Below are 16,583 nucleotides of genomic sequence, written 5' to 3'. Positions count from 1 at the left end.
AAGTAATTCAACTATCAAACAATTAAGTGTTTATTGGAAGAGGACTAAGGGCTTAAACCTGGTAATTAATTATCAGTCCGTGTGGTGTATCGGTCCTGGAGGTTGTGCCTATAATCCAGTGGTGTACACCTCTGGCCCTCGTCCCTGCAAACGTATTGGTGTTCAGGATAATGACAAACTGTATAGCTGTCTACCTATTTGAATCCATTGTATGCAGGTTGGTTGCCTGCATGCGATTAACATTCTATTAGATTTTAATGTGTTTCCTGAACTTTTGGTATATGTCCCAAACCAGGCTCTGACTGTATTATAGGACAATAGGCCCATACCCGAATGAAAAATGCAAAGTGCTGGTGGGGTCAGTTTCTTGGGTCAAAGTGGGCACATTATTTTTTTTTTTGGCCAGTGTGGGCCAGTTTGATGAGTTACTTCACTATGTGGCTAGTAGTTTTGACCAGTGTTGCTTAATGAATATTCTTTAAAATGCACAATTTGCATCACATTTTATCGAAAAATTCCCCCTTTGGTGCTATTCAAACAGTGTCACAAAAGGAATGAATTGCCATTTGCAACTGTGCGCCACTTTTTCATTGGTGCCCGAGACAATTCTATGGCCCAGTCCGACGCTGCCCCAAACTGGTTAAAAAGCTCCTCTTCCGCAAAGATCGGCAAATGACTAGTGACAGGATGATCATTTACCGCCTGTGCGGTAGTCTAACGTGGATAGCCAAACCAGTTGGCACTTTACTGAAATGGTTGGACAGATTTCCAACCCCCTACTGGCGGCTGCAGTTCCTACGCTTCATGCTCCATGGAATCCTGCCGGGGAGATCACAGCGACCCGTGCAGGGGTGGATCCAGCTCACCATAGAACCACCCGACATGTGATTGTGAGGCGGTGCGGCGCGCGATCAAAGCATTAAACATGTTGCTGGATGTGCACATGCTAACTGCAGATTACACGTGAAAGCTTTTTGGGATCGAGTGGTGAGTGGTCAAGAGGTGAGTTTATCAATAGCTGCACTGAAATGTTTAGGCAAGATTGGCGTAATGGCCATGAAGATCTTCTGGATCGCTAGGAAAGCTGGGGCTTGGCGTAACTACGGGTGTGTTTAAATGCCACACTCACATTACGGTTTAAGGGAGAGGGGCATGTAGATATTTCCGCAAGGTTTAAATAACATTATGATAACTGCACCCTTTTAATTGCATTTTATTTAACACTCAGAAATGTTTATTATTTTTACTTTTACTTATTCTTATTGCGTTTCTTTAGATTTGTAGGTCTATCTGAAGTTAGTACTGTTTACATGTAATGCTAACTAGTTTTGGCCAAATCATAAATACAAAATAAAAACATGGATGCACACGATGGAAGTCTTGAAAAGCTGTCCTGTTTATGGTCCGTGAGGACTGGGGCTGTGCATCCCCTGCCTTAATCTGACGTTCCCCCACTCTACACATCCTTCATCCTGGCTCTGCTAACTTTGGCCTCTCCTGCACTGGAGTCTTGCATCCAATGCCTTAATCGGACTGTTGCCCCCCTACCCCCGACTAGGTGTTGCAGGTTCCTCATCCAGGGCTGGCTCTGCTAGCTTTGACCTCTGCTGTGCAGGAGGCTTGCGCCCCCTGCCTTAATCTGACTGTCCTCCCTCCCACCGACTATGTGTTGCAGGTCCCCTCCCCCCCAGACTACGTGTTGCAGGTTCCTCATCCAGGGCTGGCTCTGCTAGCTTTGACCTCTGCTGTGCAGGAGGCTTGCGCCCCCTGCCTTAATCTGACTGTCCTCCCTCCCCCCGACTATGTGTTGCAGGTCCCCCCCCCCAGACTACGTGTTGCAGGTTCCTCATCCAGGGCTGGCTCTGCTAGCTTTGACCTCTGCTGTGCAGGAGGCTTGCGCCCCCTGCCTTAATCTGACTGTCCTCCCTCCCCCCGACTATGTGTTGCAGGTCCCCCCCCTCCCCCGACTACGTGTTGCAGGTTCCTCATCCAGTACTGGCTCTGTTAGTTTAGCCTCTCCTGCACTGGAGTCTTGCATCCCCTGCCTTAATCTGACGGTTGTTCTCCCCCCAGACTACGTATTGCAGGTTCCTCATCCAGGGCTGGCTCTGCTAGCTTTGGCCTCTGCTGTGCAGGAGTCTTGCGTCCCCTGCCTTAATCTGACTGTTGCCCCCTCACCCCCAGACTGTGTTGCAGGTCCCCCCCCCCAGACTACGTGTTGCAGGTTCCTCATCCAGGGCTTACGCTGCCTCTCCTGCACTGGAGTCTTGCGTCCCCTGCCTTCATCTGACTGCCCCCTTCCCCCCGACTACGTGTTGCAGGTTCCCCCCTCCCCACACTACGTGTTGCAGGTTCCTCATCCAGTGCTGGCTCTGCTAGCTTTGGCCTCTGCTGTGCAGGAGTCTTGCACCTGATGCCTTAATCTGACTGTTGCCCCCCCGCCCCACCCCACACTACGCATTGCAGGTCCTTCACCCAGTACTGGCTCTGTTAGTTTAGCCTCTCCTGCACTGGAGTCTTGCATCCCTTGCCTTAATCTGACGGTTGTTCCCCCCCAGACTACGTATTGCAGGTTCCTCATCCAGGGCTGGCTCTGCTAGCTTTGGCCTCTGCTGTGCAGGAGTCTTGCGTCCCCTGCCTCAATCTGACTGTTGCCCCCTCATCCCCAGACTGTGTTGCAGGTCCCCCCCCCACCCCAGACTACGTGTTGCAGGTTCCTCATCCAGGGCTGGCTCTGCTAGTTTTGGCCTCTGCTGTGCAGGAGTCTTGCGTCCCCTGCCTTAATCTGACTGTTGCCCCCTCACCCCCAGACTATGTGTTGCAGGTCCCCCCCCCCCCTCCCCAGACTACGTGTTGCAGGTTCCTCATCCAGGGCTGGCTCTGCTAGCTTTGACCTCTGCTGTGCAGGAGTCTTCTGCCACTTCGTTCGATCTGGCTATTTCAGACACAGAGCACCATAAACTCTACTGTGTTTGTGTTCTTTGAGCTTGTTACAATGTTTGCTTCCCTGCCTAATTCCAAATTCTCTTTCACCCCCAGAGGCTTTTGGCCCAGGAGATCTGCCATCATTCCTTCGGCCAAAACAGCTTGGTTTACTCTAGAGGCAACAATACTGGCCTTTTTCCACAGGGCTGGTTGGTGGCAAATATTGTGTTTCAACACTAGTAACAGACACCAGCTGGCACTTCTGCACTTGAACCTCTCTTCTCTATCGACAGCTCCACCTCTGACGCTGCCAGCTGTTCCCTGATCCTACAGATTCCGTGCCAAGTTTTTTCCTCTCTATCCCCTTCTAGGGGCCAGCAAGCTCAGCTTCCTTAGCCACGTTCCAACCAAACCAAAAAACGAACAGCCTGCATGTGTGCACAAGAGCAGTCGCCTGGTGCTGTGCCGATCCAATTAAACCTCTTTGGCCGGTCTGAAACTTGTGTGTGGTGTAGGATAGTGTAGAGATTATCTCTCAGACACCCAGGCAAAATGTCTAGTTTTTGGTGAGAAAGAAGTGAGGCGGACTGCAGCAATGGGGCTAGATCACTGATGGCATAGGGCTCCTAGTCACCGCGAGTCATTGGCCCAGTATTGAGAGGACAAAGGCAAGACCCTTGTGTTCACCAACTGCAGATGGAGATCTGACCCATGTGAGATGGCCGTCAACAAAGCCGCACACGACAATATTTGCCAATAATGTAAACGCTCCTCTACAGAGAAAGAAATGGGCCCAAATAACATTATTTGTGGGATGGTGCCATCTCAGGAGGGTACCACATCATGTATTAGCCCAGTGACCCTTACCTGGGCAGTGAGCACCAATATGCTGGGGAATGCTCCTTTGAACAGGGGCACGTGTGCTTCGGCCTTGCTGGGTGCCGATATCTGCTTTTCCCCCTAGTACCTCAGGAATGTGCCCAAAGTGTGCGAGTCCCTCTCCTGAGAATGAACAAGGCCAAATAACCTGTTCTTTGATATAACTTCCACTCAGGAGGGGCTATAATCCAATTTGATGGTAATTGGAGAGGTCGGTCTCAAATCCTGCGCGGGCTGATACACCTGATATCCCCGTCCGGGAGCATGCTAGCAGTGTCTCTGGCCTCGGGATTCACTGGGAATGCGGCTGACCGCAGATCCCGGCAAACTACCCAGGCCTTCTGATTCATGGGATTCATTCAAGTATGTGAGGGAAGGCAAACGCCATTGTCTTGGTGTGAAATTACACTTCGGGCATTAGTGGCGAAAGGAGCTGGCTTGATTATCCCTGCATGTGCTGATACCCCATGACATTGATAGCAGGTGCCGCTGTCCAGTCATTTGGTCCACTACAAACTGGTCGACTGCAATTTGATCGACGTCATTTGGTCGAAAACCAAATGTTCTAATTTTTTTTTTTTTATTTATATATGTGTTTTGTGGGTTTTCGTGTAGAAAAAAAAAAAGAAAAAAAAGGGGGTTGGGGGGGGAACCCCCCCCCAAAAAAACCAAAAAAGGGGTAAAAATAAAAAATAAAACAAAATTCGACCATTTGGTTTTCGACCAAATTGATTCGACCAGTTGTCCAGTCGACCAAATGACTGGCAACCCAGGTGCCACGATAACTATGATGGTGTCTGTGTAATGTAAGGGTCAAAAATATGTGGTTTTCCAAGCTTTGACATCCAACTGCCATATCAATGGCAACAGGACATAGAAGTTATCGGGCAAAACATCTGGAGGGCCACACAATGGCGGGCCCCTGGCCTAATGGACATTTCTGTCAATTTAATGCCCTCTGAATGGTGCCCCTGATTTGTCACCCTAAGGCCACGTGTTTTCCGAAAGGTTGCCATGACTTTCTCGTCATGGTGTAAGTAGTTGTGCCTTGAGAAGCGGGTGTTTTTGAGGGACCCCCTGCTCTCCTAGCCTGTACTTCGGTGGCTTGTGCTTGATGGCTGATGTCTGTGTTCGTACAGGTCTTCTGCGTGAATACAGAGCCGTGTGCCTCCCGCTGTAATGACCACCAAATTATGGAACTCACTACCTGTTGACCTAAGAGCAGAACCGTCATCTTTTAGCTTTCGGACGAACACTAAAACCTGGCTTTCATCCTCTGATGTATAATGAATGTCCTGATTTCACTACTATGCAGAGACATGTACGCAATATCTGTATATAACTGTAACTTATTGTAAATACTGTCCTGTGCTTTTTCATTTGCTCGTTATGTAACCTTGTAATGCGCCCAGATACCTACGGGTTCGGTGTGCTTGATGAACAAACAAACAAACTGGAGCGAGCAGTCCCCAGCTCGGCTGTGGTGGAGCAGGTCATGCAGGCATCCACAGTCCCATGCTTTTACTTTAAGAACTTCCAGAAATGATGAGTGTAGTGCGAGCCGCTTGAGTGCTGAGTGCTGCTGGAGCTGGAGGTGGGCGCGGAGAGGCCGATATCCTGCCCTTATGAAGGGGTGAGGAGTGACGGCGGCTGTCAGGCGGCCTGGAGGGGGAGGGGTGACATGTCTTACTTCACCACCTGCTGCTCTCCTCGAGGAATAGATCCGGGCCCTGGAAACTGAAACTTAAGAGAGCATTTCCCAACAGATTTTAAAAGATGCCAGAGTCATCCTTTGTATGGTTATTTTACTAGTGCAATTATAAGGCACACTGTGCAAAAGGCATGTCATTTATCTCCGCACTGGGGCCCCAGCCTGACCATCAAATGCACACCAAGTCTTTGGATCGGCTCTCTGCTGTCAGAAGATAGCCTCAAGATATCTGTTATTCTAACAAAGCCAACAGACATCCTTGTAAAGTTGCTTAATTGCGTTTCACATTTTTTTCTTGAAACCGTCATTGATGACATCACATGTGCATTTACGTTGCATGAAACGTCTGTACAGGGATTCGTATTATAATGTTGGCATAAAACTGTCAGGGGTCATCGGGAGAAATAGCATGAGCTACGTTGTTCATAAAGCAATGCATTGCTATAAACAGCATTGTATTACGGAATTCTTTGCACAATAGGAACCTACTCATGTAGACACCTAGGCATTGTGTGCAGCAAACACCATAGCGGTACACTATGCATAATCTTGACATGTTGGATAGTAAAATGATAAATGCTTTGGTATTAGAGCGTTGTGTAGTGTGAAGCATGTAATGCATAGGTAATGAAGCCCCATTTCATACATAATTGTACTACTGCAGACAAAACATAAAGAGCACAACGCATAGAAATATCAGCATGTCTAGGGAAAGTAAAGTAAGCAAGAAAGCAGGAGTACAACTAGAAAGTGTTCATAACATAACTCATTATCTTCCTGTACAGAAATGATTGCTGTGTTTTAGGCCTGCTTCTTCCCCTATGTATATGTATCATATGATATGACTGGACCCTTAGGAAACTAGTGTAAGAACAACACATGCAAATATGAGAATGTACAGGGAAAGTAAAGTGAGCAGGAAAGCAGCAGTAGTAGCAGAAAGTGTTCATAACCTAACAGCGTATCTTCATCTACACAAATGATTGCAGCGTTTTCAAGGCTGCTTCTTCCCCTAGGTATATGTATTATATGATGTAATGGACCCAAGGAAAGTAGTGTACAAACATTTGAGAAGGGTAAGATCTTCAAATCTAGTACCTTTTTCAATGTTTAGTTCCTGAATGTCAGTGAAGAAAACCACCAGGCCTAGATGCGTCAGTAAAGAAAAAAAAGGGAGCGAGGCATGTGTTGTCAACAACATTTGTGATGTCATAATTGATGTCATGTGTGTTAGCCCTTGCAGTGCACAGTGGTGACGTGAGTTATGGTTGCTCAGCTTACCATAACTCGCGAATTTCTGCGTTTTTTCGGTTTTACTTGTGACCAGAATATGGATAGGTTTTTCTTAGGGCAACTGAACCATAATGACCCTTTAACAATGTTTTTTCACTGAAAAAAAAGAAATATATATGAAACAGAGGAGGGTCTGGGAAACTCTCTACATAAATATGCAGACCAGTAACTTCAATGGAGAATCTTTGCGCATTTGTAGCCCACCCTGAAAACCCAGATGGATTTCACTATTCGGTGGCATGGCGAGCCCTGCCATAGGACTGTTTCCATGCCCGGGTTGTTATACATTGATTTAGAACAGCGTTTGGCCATTAGCTACCTCCCAAGCACCCCCTGAATATTCCTCAGAAGGAAGCTGAAGCACAGGCCAAGTGGAGAAGCTGGGATTAGAACCCAGGTCTTCTGGTTTCAGCATGGACAACTTGTGCAATAGACCATCCCCTAACCCCCCCTGCCTCAACCCTAATCTTCCAAATGGCAAGCTTGGCAAATGTGAGGTCTTCGTTGAGGGTGCAAGCATAATTTTATTAAGGTGGATCACTCGGTCAATCCCTCTTAGTTAACACCATTCTCATGTCCCCTCTGCATGGGAGCATGGGGCCAAGTCCTGTGCCGTCACTTTAGGACTCCCGCCGGTTCATGCAGTAAATACTATGCGGGAAGGGTATCACATAGTGTCTTATGCATTCACATTGTTGCTGAAAAGTTCCCCTCATTCTCGTCTGGTGCATTCATGTTATTGTTGAAATGAGGCAGTGCGTTGACTCATTCTCGGGTCCGCATTTGTATTGTTGCACTCATTCACATGCCATGCATTCTTATTGTTGCTGTAATGAAGGAGTGTTCTGTACTCATTCTTGTGTTACGCATCTATATTTCTGGACATTAGTCAGTGTTATATTCCTCATGCTTGGTTGTTGCCAAGGCACTGAACTCCCTGACCTCTGGGGTGTTGGTAGCAGGCGAGATTCCAGGTTGGCAGAGTTGGAGTCACTGCCTGTCGAGCAGGCAAGCAGCTGGTCACCCCCTGCCTAAATAACAATGCTCTCCTCTTCTCCTTGCGTGAAGACTTTCATTTCTTCGGACATTGCCTGTGAGCCTGGCTCCTGGCTGCACCACGATTGTGGGGCTAATGACAAGTTGGCTGATGAAAGTGTTTCATTTGTTGCGGTGTTAACCAGGGCTCAGCCCCAGCACTTATTATAGAGCACAAGTACTTATTGTCTCAGACTCTTGTTTGATTATGATGTGGTTTTGTCAACTTCATTCATTTAGCTGCAAGTCAGTCATAGTTGCACTAGGAGCCACAACAGTGTGCATGCAACGCTTGCGTCCACATTCTGGGCTAGCTTGTTGATATTCATGAAATTGACAATCCACGCTGGTGTGGCTATGCTAATTACATGATTGAGTTGGCACTTGACAACGCTTATTATCATTAGGGGTACCCATGCTGCCGTGCCTGCACACTGGTGCAGTAGCCTGAATGACAATGGTGCCACACTGCTACCGTTTGAGTGACAGCATGGCTGCAGCAGGAAGTGTCGCTCGGGCCCCAACCCTGCAGTGGGCAGCAGCATGGGGCACATAACTAGATCAGTGAGCCAGCAGATGGATGCATGCAAATGTGTGAGTGTCAACCATACTGTGCACACATGTCTCAGACTCTGCTGTGCCTAGTCAGGTGGAGGCACGCAGCAGGAGCAGACAAGGCCTTGTTAAGCTGGGCAATTCCCCTTTCTCTAGCAGCATGCAGCCATCATGGGGTGCACCGATATGCACGCATGTTTCATGCTGCACAGTCACTTAGTCTTAAGACAGGCTAACATTAGAGTGCGACTGGTGCGGCACAGTAGCCTGTGGCATTAGTGGGGCCGAGGGCTACCCAGCACAGAGCGGAAAAGAACAGCAGCGTCACATATTAGAAGCACCAGGACAGCGACCGGGGCAAGGGCAGGGAAAGGGCCACTGCAGAGGATGGCCGGAGAGTTCCTCTGCTCACTGTCAACCTATACCAGATCTTGCTGCATTGTTTGTCAGGCAAAGTCATAAGTTAGTAATGATTGTGTCTGCATTCGTCTATCAATTTACCATCGCAAGAAAGAATGTTTGCTCTTTTACTTTTATTCTATAGGTGGCAAAACCATATATAGATAAAACGTTAACAATAGTGATGTTTCAGAAGAAGCACCTACACAATTGTCTCATTTCAAGACACAACTAGTATGTTATTTTAGTATATGTTCTGCTCATTGTTTTTTGTAAATCACACTTAATCTGAAGGTAGAGTACCTCCATCCCTTCCAATCAGCCAGTGGGGGTTGCAGCTGCAGCATCAAATATGTTGACTCTGTTGGGAGCAGCCGTGGATGGTGGTAACTGTGGGCAGGGCAGTGCCTCAGCTGTCCTGCTTGGCATGGCACACACATGCTAGCAAATATTTGGATGGTGCAGTCAAGCACTGGCTGGTGTGACATTTTGGTCACTCTGACCAAGCTCAGGGCAGAGATGGCGATCGTGCTCTAGTATGGAAGAGAGCGGAACTGCTGGAGAATGAGCTCAAAGCCACATAGAGGCTCGGGGTGGTTAGGGTGTGGGGGGCAGGATGCGCGTGATCTGGGGGATGTGTCCTCAGGCTGGTTACCAACAAATTAACCTTTAGACTTCACCTCCTCAACTATGCGCATAGTTTAGGTCATCCACGCTTTGGTGATTGGAAGATATTGACATATTGACAGAATCCTTTGGGAGCATTCGTGCTGCCCTTTATGCAAAGGCTTGGATTGGGCAAGCGGGGTGTGTGCTCTTATGAATCTAGGCATTTTCAGAAAGGCAGCTGCAATATATGGGTGAGGGGGAACCATGTCCCGAGAGATACGTTATGTGCATGTTATAATTGTTCTTTTATAATGCGCTTAATTCCAGAGAGTGCGAGACCGGGATTTATACATGTGTTGCTATGCGTTGTCTTGCTTCCAAGACAAACGCGTTCCCTCTGAGCTATCCTCCTGGCCTCGCTGGGAGGATAATCTACATGTTTAGATTAACATTCTAAGATATATTGGCATGCAAGATGTTTTCTGAGTGCCCTCAGAATGCATGGGTGGATGGAAACCTGTTTGTTGTGTCAATGAGAGCATGTTGCTTTATGAATGTGTATGCCTGTGCTGCATGTGTGAAAAGGGAGTGGCCGGGGTCTCTAAGTTTAAGGGAGCAGGACTACTGGTGGCATTGCATTTTTGCTGGCCCTCAATGTTAAAGCATAAGTGTTATTACGTAGCTAGACTGGTGTTTACGTGGTGCAGCCAGTCTTGGTAGATTTTCTTACTGTAGCCTGGCATATTTTGCTGGACATCCAGGATATTGCAAACATGATAAGTGTTGTTATGTATCTGGACTGGCCTTCATTGTTGCGGTCATCCTTGATCTACTTTATTACTGTGGCATGGCATTTTTTCACTTGGCCTAAAGAGTAAATCAAACACGATAAAATATTTTTACATGGTTAAACTACTCTGCATTAGTGCAGCAACCAGTCTGGACATGTTTTCTTAATGTGTCATGGCATTTTGTAATGGCAAAGATGACAAGAGTAAGTTGTTATATGGTAATACTGACAAATGTTGCTACAACATGCATGGACTTCTATGGGTGCAGCTAGCATGAACTTATTTTTTATAGTGGCACATATTGGGGGCAAAGGCATCATGAAAATACTACTGTGCACTGTTGGTACTTGTCTATTGTTTTTTTGTGTGTGCTACCATAGAAAATTGATTGCAAAGTGTGGCTTTTTACCCAATTTTTCCCAGATAGTGTGTGGTAAAACACACCATTCAAACCCATTGTTTAACAAGTTTTACCCCCCTGGATCCACTTTTGGTTGGTTCAAACATATATGAGTCAAACATTTTATGCTGCTCCAATTAAAGAAATTCACTCATTGCCACTGATCAGAAGTTCTGGACAGTCGCTACTCGTTTTTTTTTCTACGAAGAGAAATAAAAGGAACACCTCTTTCATTGTGGCTTTGCCCCAAAGAGCTGTTTTGTGTACAATATGGATAATTTTCAACCTGGCAGATCGGAGGGGAGGGTTATGCGGCCTGCCAGTGAATCAGGAAGCTCATGGTAAAGACCCAGTTCCGAGCCTCCTCAGACGTGGGGGGTATTTCCTCCTGGGATGAAGGTAAGTACGTCCCTGCATCTCCTCCCCCCAACCCACACATCCCTCACCCACCCACACTCAAATTACCTGCAGCTTCCTTCTCGCACGCTGGTGTCAGGAATACTGTGTGTTCCCGGTGCATCCCTGTGACGCTAATGGCCGCCATGGAAAGGACAAAGGGATTACGAGTAGTACCCATCTCCCTTCTCCATGGTGGCCATCTTGTTTTGACCTATTAACATCCTGGTAAAACCTAAAAGGATGCAAATAGCAATAAGCCCCTAACCCCTCTGGGCGGGGAAATTACCAGGTCTGGTAACGCCCGGGGCTAATGCTAGGGTGCTTGCTTCCCTCGGACCTGTTACTCGGCCCCGGGGCATTAACCTGACCAAGTAATGCGCCCACCCGTCAGGGTTTTTTGCTTAATTCATAAATCATCTCAGTGAGCGCTGCTACCCCCTCCAATGCATTGTATTACTGTGATGTTACGGGTGCAGAATATAAATCACAAAAGCTCATTAGAACCTAATGAGAAACCCACAAGTGCTCTCAGGGGAAAAACACCCAAACAGTTAAATATGAATTCTGCACAGTTAATAAATTCATGAGCAAACCGCTTAAAACAAAGTATTCAAAATGTGCTTCACGGAACTACAATTCCCACACAATGTATACATTACAAAAGAAAAAGGTTTTAACACCATTAGTATTTCAAGAAACATCCTTTTTGTTTTACTGAAACACAGTCCATGTTAATGACAGTAAATCATCCCTGTTAACACAAATGCCTTACTCCAGGTACAGACAATCCCAGATGGATGACGATTCTTTTATCAAAAACTATTCTTTCCTAAAACTCCTCAGTGCGTTTTGGATCAAAAAGCACTTTTTCAGGGGGGTAACATTTTATGTTCTTAGATAATTGATATAAATCTCATTTACAATAACTAGATTTAAATCCCAATCAAATTACATATTTCAAACAAGTGTAAGGTAACTGACCTGAGTATTAGTCCCAATTGTACCTTTTCCCATCTAGCAGAGAGAACCTGAAAACAAATGATACTAGCCTCAATAACCAAGGTTCTGCATATATCCAAGTCCAATTCATTCAAAGCCCAACCAGGCTAAAACGCGCCTTCCCCAACTCCAAGGTGCATTCTTCAGGGAAACTAGGGTAATCCAGTAGTGAGGATCCACACATCGCTCCAACTCTCGAAGGATAATCAGGGATACAAATAGATAAATTCCAACATTTTAATAAATGTGTCCCCTGCTCACAACCGCTGAAGGAACACATTAACCATATCATGTGAGCAAAGCAGCCGACAGATGCAAAATATGCCATTGCCTGTAAATGGGGGTCATTTAATTTAATTTCGTAATTTATATAGCACCTTTCACCATAAGCATGGTCCCAACGTGCTGTAGGTTGAAGGCCCTCGGAGGGTCCGAAGTATGGAAAAGTTAGGAGGTGCTAGTATGCGTGTGTACGTGTAAGGGCCATTAAACGTTAGTAGGGCGTGTCTGAGTCCTTGCTAGCCGCTCATGTGTAATTGGCACGTGTATGGGTGGAGAGAGGTACAGCTGTCGTGAAAGGTAGCTACATTCTTATTGCAGTGGTGATGTGCAAAGTGTCTTTCGAGTTGTATGTGAAAGCAGATGCGTGCAGTAGTGTGGCCGTACCTTTGGCAAATCCCAAAAGTGCGGAGTGCGAGTGGCAAAAGGCATTAGTTAAGTGAAAGCCTCGAATTGGTACATTCGACAAATTCTTGAACATCTGGCTTGATAAGTTATGGGGGTGCATTCTGCATGCATCCAGCTATCATCACGTGGCTATACTCACGAACCCGACTAGACCAGGCAGCACTCTGCTAACCCCTGCATTCCATGAGGTGGAACACATTCTGCCGTCGCCTAGAAACTATAACTTGGTCTCCCTCATGGGTACAACTAAGTGCAGCATCCTGGTCAAGTGCACAGCCCATCCAAGTGCTATACATAGGTTATCACCAGAGACTCCATTCAAGTGGAAAGCACTGCCCACTCTCTGGATCAATCTGTATATTGGCCAACCTCCGTTCATCTAATATGCTGACCACTCTCAAGTCCATTCAACTGCAGTACATCAGACAGTTCAGGTGAAGATATAAAGCCCACCCTCAAAGGGTATTCATGGGTGATAGCAAGTGCAATGCACTGCCCACTCTTTGGTCCATCCAACGGTGCTACATTACCCCATCCAACAGTTCAAGTTCAGAGACAATGCCCACCCTCAAATGCATTAACGAGCCATACATTGCCCCACCCTAAACAGTGCAGGTGCAACATCCTGCCCACCCTGAGGAGATCGTCCAAGTGTGACACATTGCCCACCCTCAAAAAGAAGCAGGTGGAATAACTAACCCACTTTCAGAGTTCTTCATAATGAGGTTGGTGTTTTTCCCCTGAAATAGAAGATGCGGAAAATACCTTATTACCGATAAGCAGGTTTGGTAAGACCTTCCATAGGACATTCCGACGTCACAGCTACAGGAGCACACTCAGAGCCGCTGACTAATGTCCTGCCGGAAACCAAACAAAAATGAAAAAAACTCGAGAGGGCGCTGGAGTGGCAAAAGCCAAGCGGGTGATGCGAGAATTAGATATGACAACTTTCATTGGTGGTTCATTGAGGAGGCGTTCGGAGGAAATTGCCTTTGGGCTTCTCAGTGGCTAGTGCCTTCTTTTTTTGAGTATTCTCCCACAGATCCCTGAGGTAGTCTGAGTGGGTGGGATTAGGGTCATGGCTGGGGGAGAGGCAAAACTGGTTGCATTGGTGGTGGATCACGACACTTGGGCAAGTGTATTTGTGTAGGGGCCCGGCGTCCACTAAATGTTGCTGAGTGCATTCTGGGACATGTATTCCTGTGAGCATCATTTGTAACTAACCAGCTTGAGGGAATTCTGTGACATGAAGACCTGTGTGCGCAGGACAGGGTGTTGTGCAATGAGAAAGGAGAAGTCAATTCCGAAGAGTATTGTGCACTACGTGTGACAGAATGCATTCTGACATAGGTGGCTCTATGGGATCTTGCATTCTGGGACACGTAGTCCCCCTAGGATCTCTGTATTGAGAGAGGCAGTGTGCATTCTGTGAATACAATCCTTTAGGAACATCTGCACTGAGTGCCGGAGCATGTATTGTGAGACAGGCGTCTTCTAAGTGCACATGCGCTTACTCGGGTATTTCTTGCTTGTATCTCGGCTGTACACCTTCTCTTTCATCTGTTACTCCATCTCTCTGCCTCTCTCGTGTCCAAAGGCCGAATGCATTGTGGCGTGGGCAGTCATGTAGTGGACTTGCTTCTGAGGGATCTGTAGTTTACTCCAGTGCTGCCCATTGCAGGCATATATACACCTGTTCTTAAAACCCCTCCTCCTAAATCTGCCAAATTGTTTGTCTCAGTGGGGAACCTTATTTACTAGCTCCCAAGCAAAGGATTCTAGGATCATGCAGGGTTACTTTACCAATATTAATGATCAGCTCCACTGCAACCAAAATAGATCCCTTTGTCACAAGTGGAGCCTTGGTGTATTCATTCGAGGGGCCAGTGTTAGGAGTGGAAGCTCACTGTTCTAACTGAAGGTTGCAGTGTCCTGAATGGAGTCTGAGTGTGATTGAATCTAGGTGTGAGTTTTTTTTTTTTTTGGGTGGGTGGTTCTGTCCGATGTCAATGCTGTGTGTGGCAGGTCATTGTCCTTATTTCAGATGTCAGTGATGTGAGTTGAAGGGTCAGGGCCCTTATTCCAGATGTCAGCGCTGTGAGTGGAAGATCAGTGTAATCATTCTAGGTGCCAGCATCGTGAGGAAAGGCCAAAGACCCTTGCTCCAGGTATCAGTGTTGTGAATCGAGGCCCGGTGCCATCGTTCCAAATGTCCGTGTTTTACGTGAAAGCACTGAGTGAAGGGTCAGTGCCCTTATTCCACAAGCCATCACTGCGAGAAAAAGGTTGGTGTACTCCCTCCAGGTGTTGGTGAAGACCTTTTGTTGTCAGTTTTGGATGTTTTCCACAAATGTAGCATTGTCAAGCTTTTAATCGAACTCTTCTACAGCATATTACACAATTGGATAACGCACTATAGTCTGCATATAGAACCCGAGGAGAGGGGCATTACTGATCTGGTAATGCCCTCAGGGTACGTTAAAGTCCTCGCTTCGCTCAGGCTTGTAACTATCACACCGGGGCATTATCAGACAGATAATGCCCCTCTCCTCAGGTTCTATTGCTATTAGTACCCCGGCACATTGTACAGGGGTATTAAAGGCTTTTTTTTTTCTCGTACTGAGAAACATAGTTGAAACTGACTCGAGAAAAAAAAAAGCCCCCCCTGGCATCAGATGGAAGGGACTACACGTAGCCCCTTCTCTCTTTCCATGACAGCCTTTGCAATTAATGAAAAAATAAACACAATGGCTGTCATAGAAACGGGAGAAGGGACTACTTGTAGTCCCTTCTCCTTCCCATTATGGCCATTGCACTTAATGGAAAAAAATAAACAAAAAGATGGCCACCATGGAAAGGGAGAAGGGACTGTGTAGTCCCTTCTTCCTTTCCATGGCGGCTGTAATCGTGTGCCAGAGATATGCCGGGAGCAGCCAGCGAGAGACAGAGGTTCGCAGGTAAGTGGGGTTTGAGTAGTGAGGGGTTCAGATATGTAGAAAAGGGGGTGGAGAAGGGTCAGGGGACACCGGGAGCGCACTTACCTTTGATCCCGGCAAGGGAAGATGTCGGCCTCCCGCTCCAAGGAGTCTTGGATCAGGGTCTTTCCCTGTGTGGCAAAGGACCCTGTTACAAGCCTCCTGATTGACTGGAGTCCACCACACCCCCCTTGCTTGGTGCTAATGTCCAGTATTGGTATTTATTTTTAAAAAACTCCTTTCCCCGGCTCGCGGGTCACTCAGCCGAACCCTCTAGCACCCCTATCTCTTGGGAGCACGAATGTGCTTCAGGACACGGCTCTCCTCGGCTGAGTTATTGTGGGCAGATGGAACCCGAGGCAGCCACGCCGAGGTTTGCTTATGTGTTGTCCTAGAAATGCACACCCGACTGCTGAGCTCTGCATTCTGCAAGGCAGAGGAATGAAAACCAGCCCACATGGAAAGGAGGAAGGAAGGGGCCGATGCTTGGAAGGTTACAGTAACATGATGGTGTCTGGAGGTGGCCGTGTACAAACAGACGCTGCTGTGGCTTTAACGACCTGTTTGCTGCCCGACATCTGTTTGTGGTTGTACTGATCATTGCTTGTGTAGAATAGGTAATTTCAGCTAAAAATCCACACAGCCACAGCACCACGGAGTAGCCATCACTGGATGTGCACATCCAGATCAGAGGCAATGCACTATGGGTATGCAAGTTAGCTAAAAGCTACTTTGCATACCCCTAGTGCACTGCAGTGTGGATCTGGCGGTGAACTTCCGGTCATGGCTACTAGGTGGCGCTGTGTTTGTGTGGCTTTTTACCTGAAACTGATCATTCCACTCGCATATCAGCTAGGATTTTTATTTATTTGTTTTGCTTTTGTTTAAACCCACCACAAGTTTGATGGTAAATGGTAACCATTGCT

General features: G+C 47.0%; 1 protein-coding gene across 2 annotated transcripts in view; it reads left to right on the top strand.

Moving 5' to 3' along the window:
- BCAM (basal cell adhesion molecule (Lutheran blood group)) overlaps nucleotides 1–16,583 on the top strand; it is a 220,060-nt gene that overhangs the window by 134,502 nt on the left and 68,975 nt on the right. The window lies entirely within an intron of this gene.

This window comes from Ambystoma mexicanum, chromosome 1q, assembly GCF_040938575.1.
Source record: "Ambystoma mexicanum isolate Mex_15411 chromosome 1q, UKY_AmexF1_1, whole genome shotgun sequence".
In the NCBI taxonomy this organism is placed as follows: Eukaryota; Metazoa; Chordata; class Amphibia; order Caudata; family Ambystomatidae; genus Ambystoma; species Ambystoma mexicanum.
Note: the sequence above shows the minus strand (reverse complement) of the source record. Positions and strands in the feature narration are given on the sequence as shown.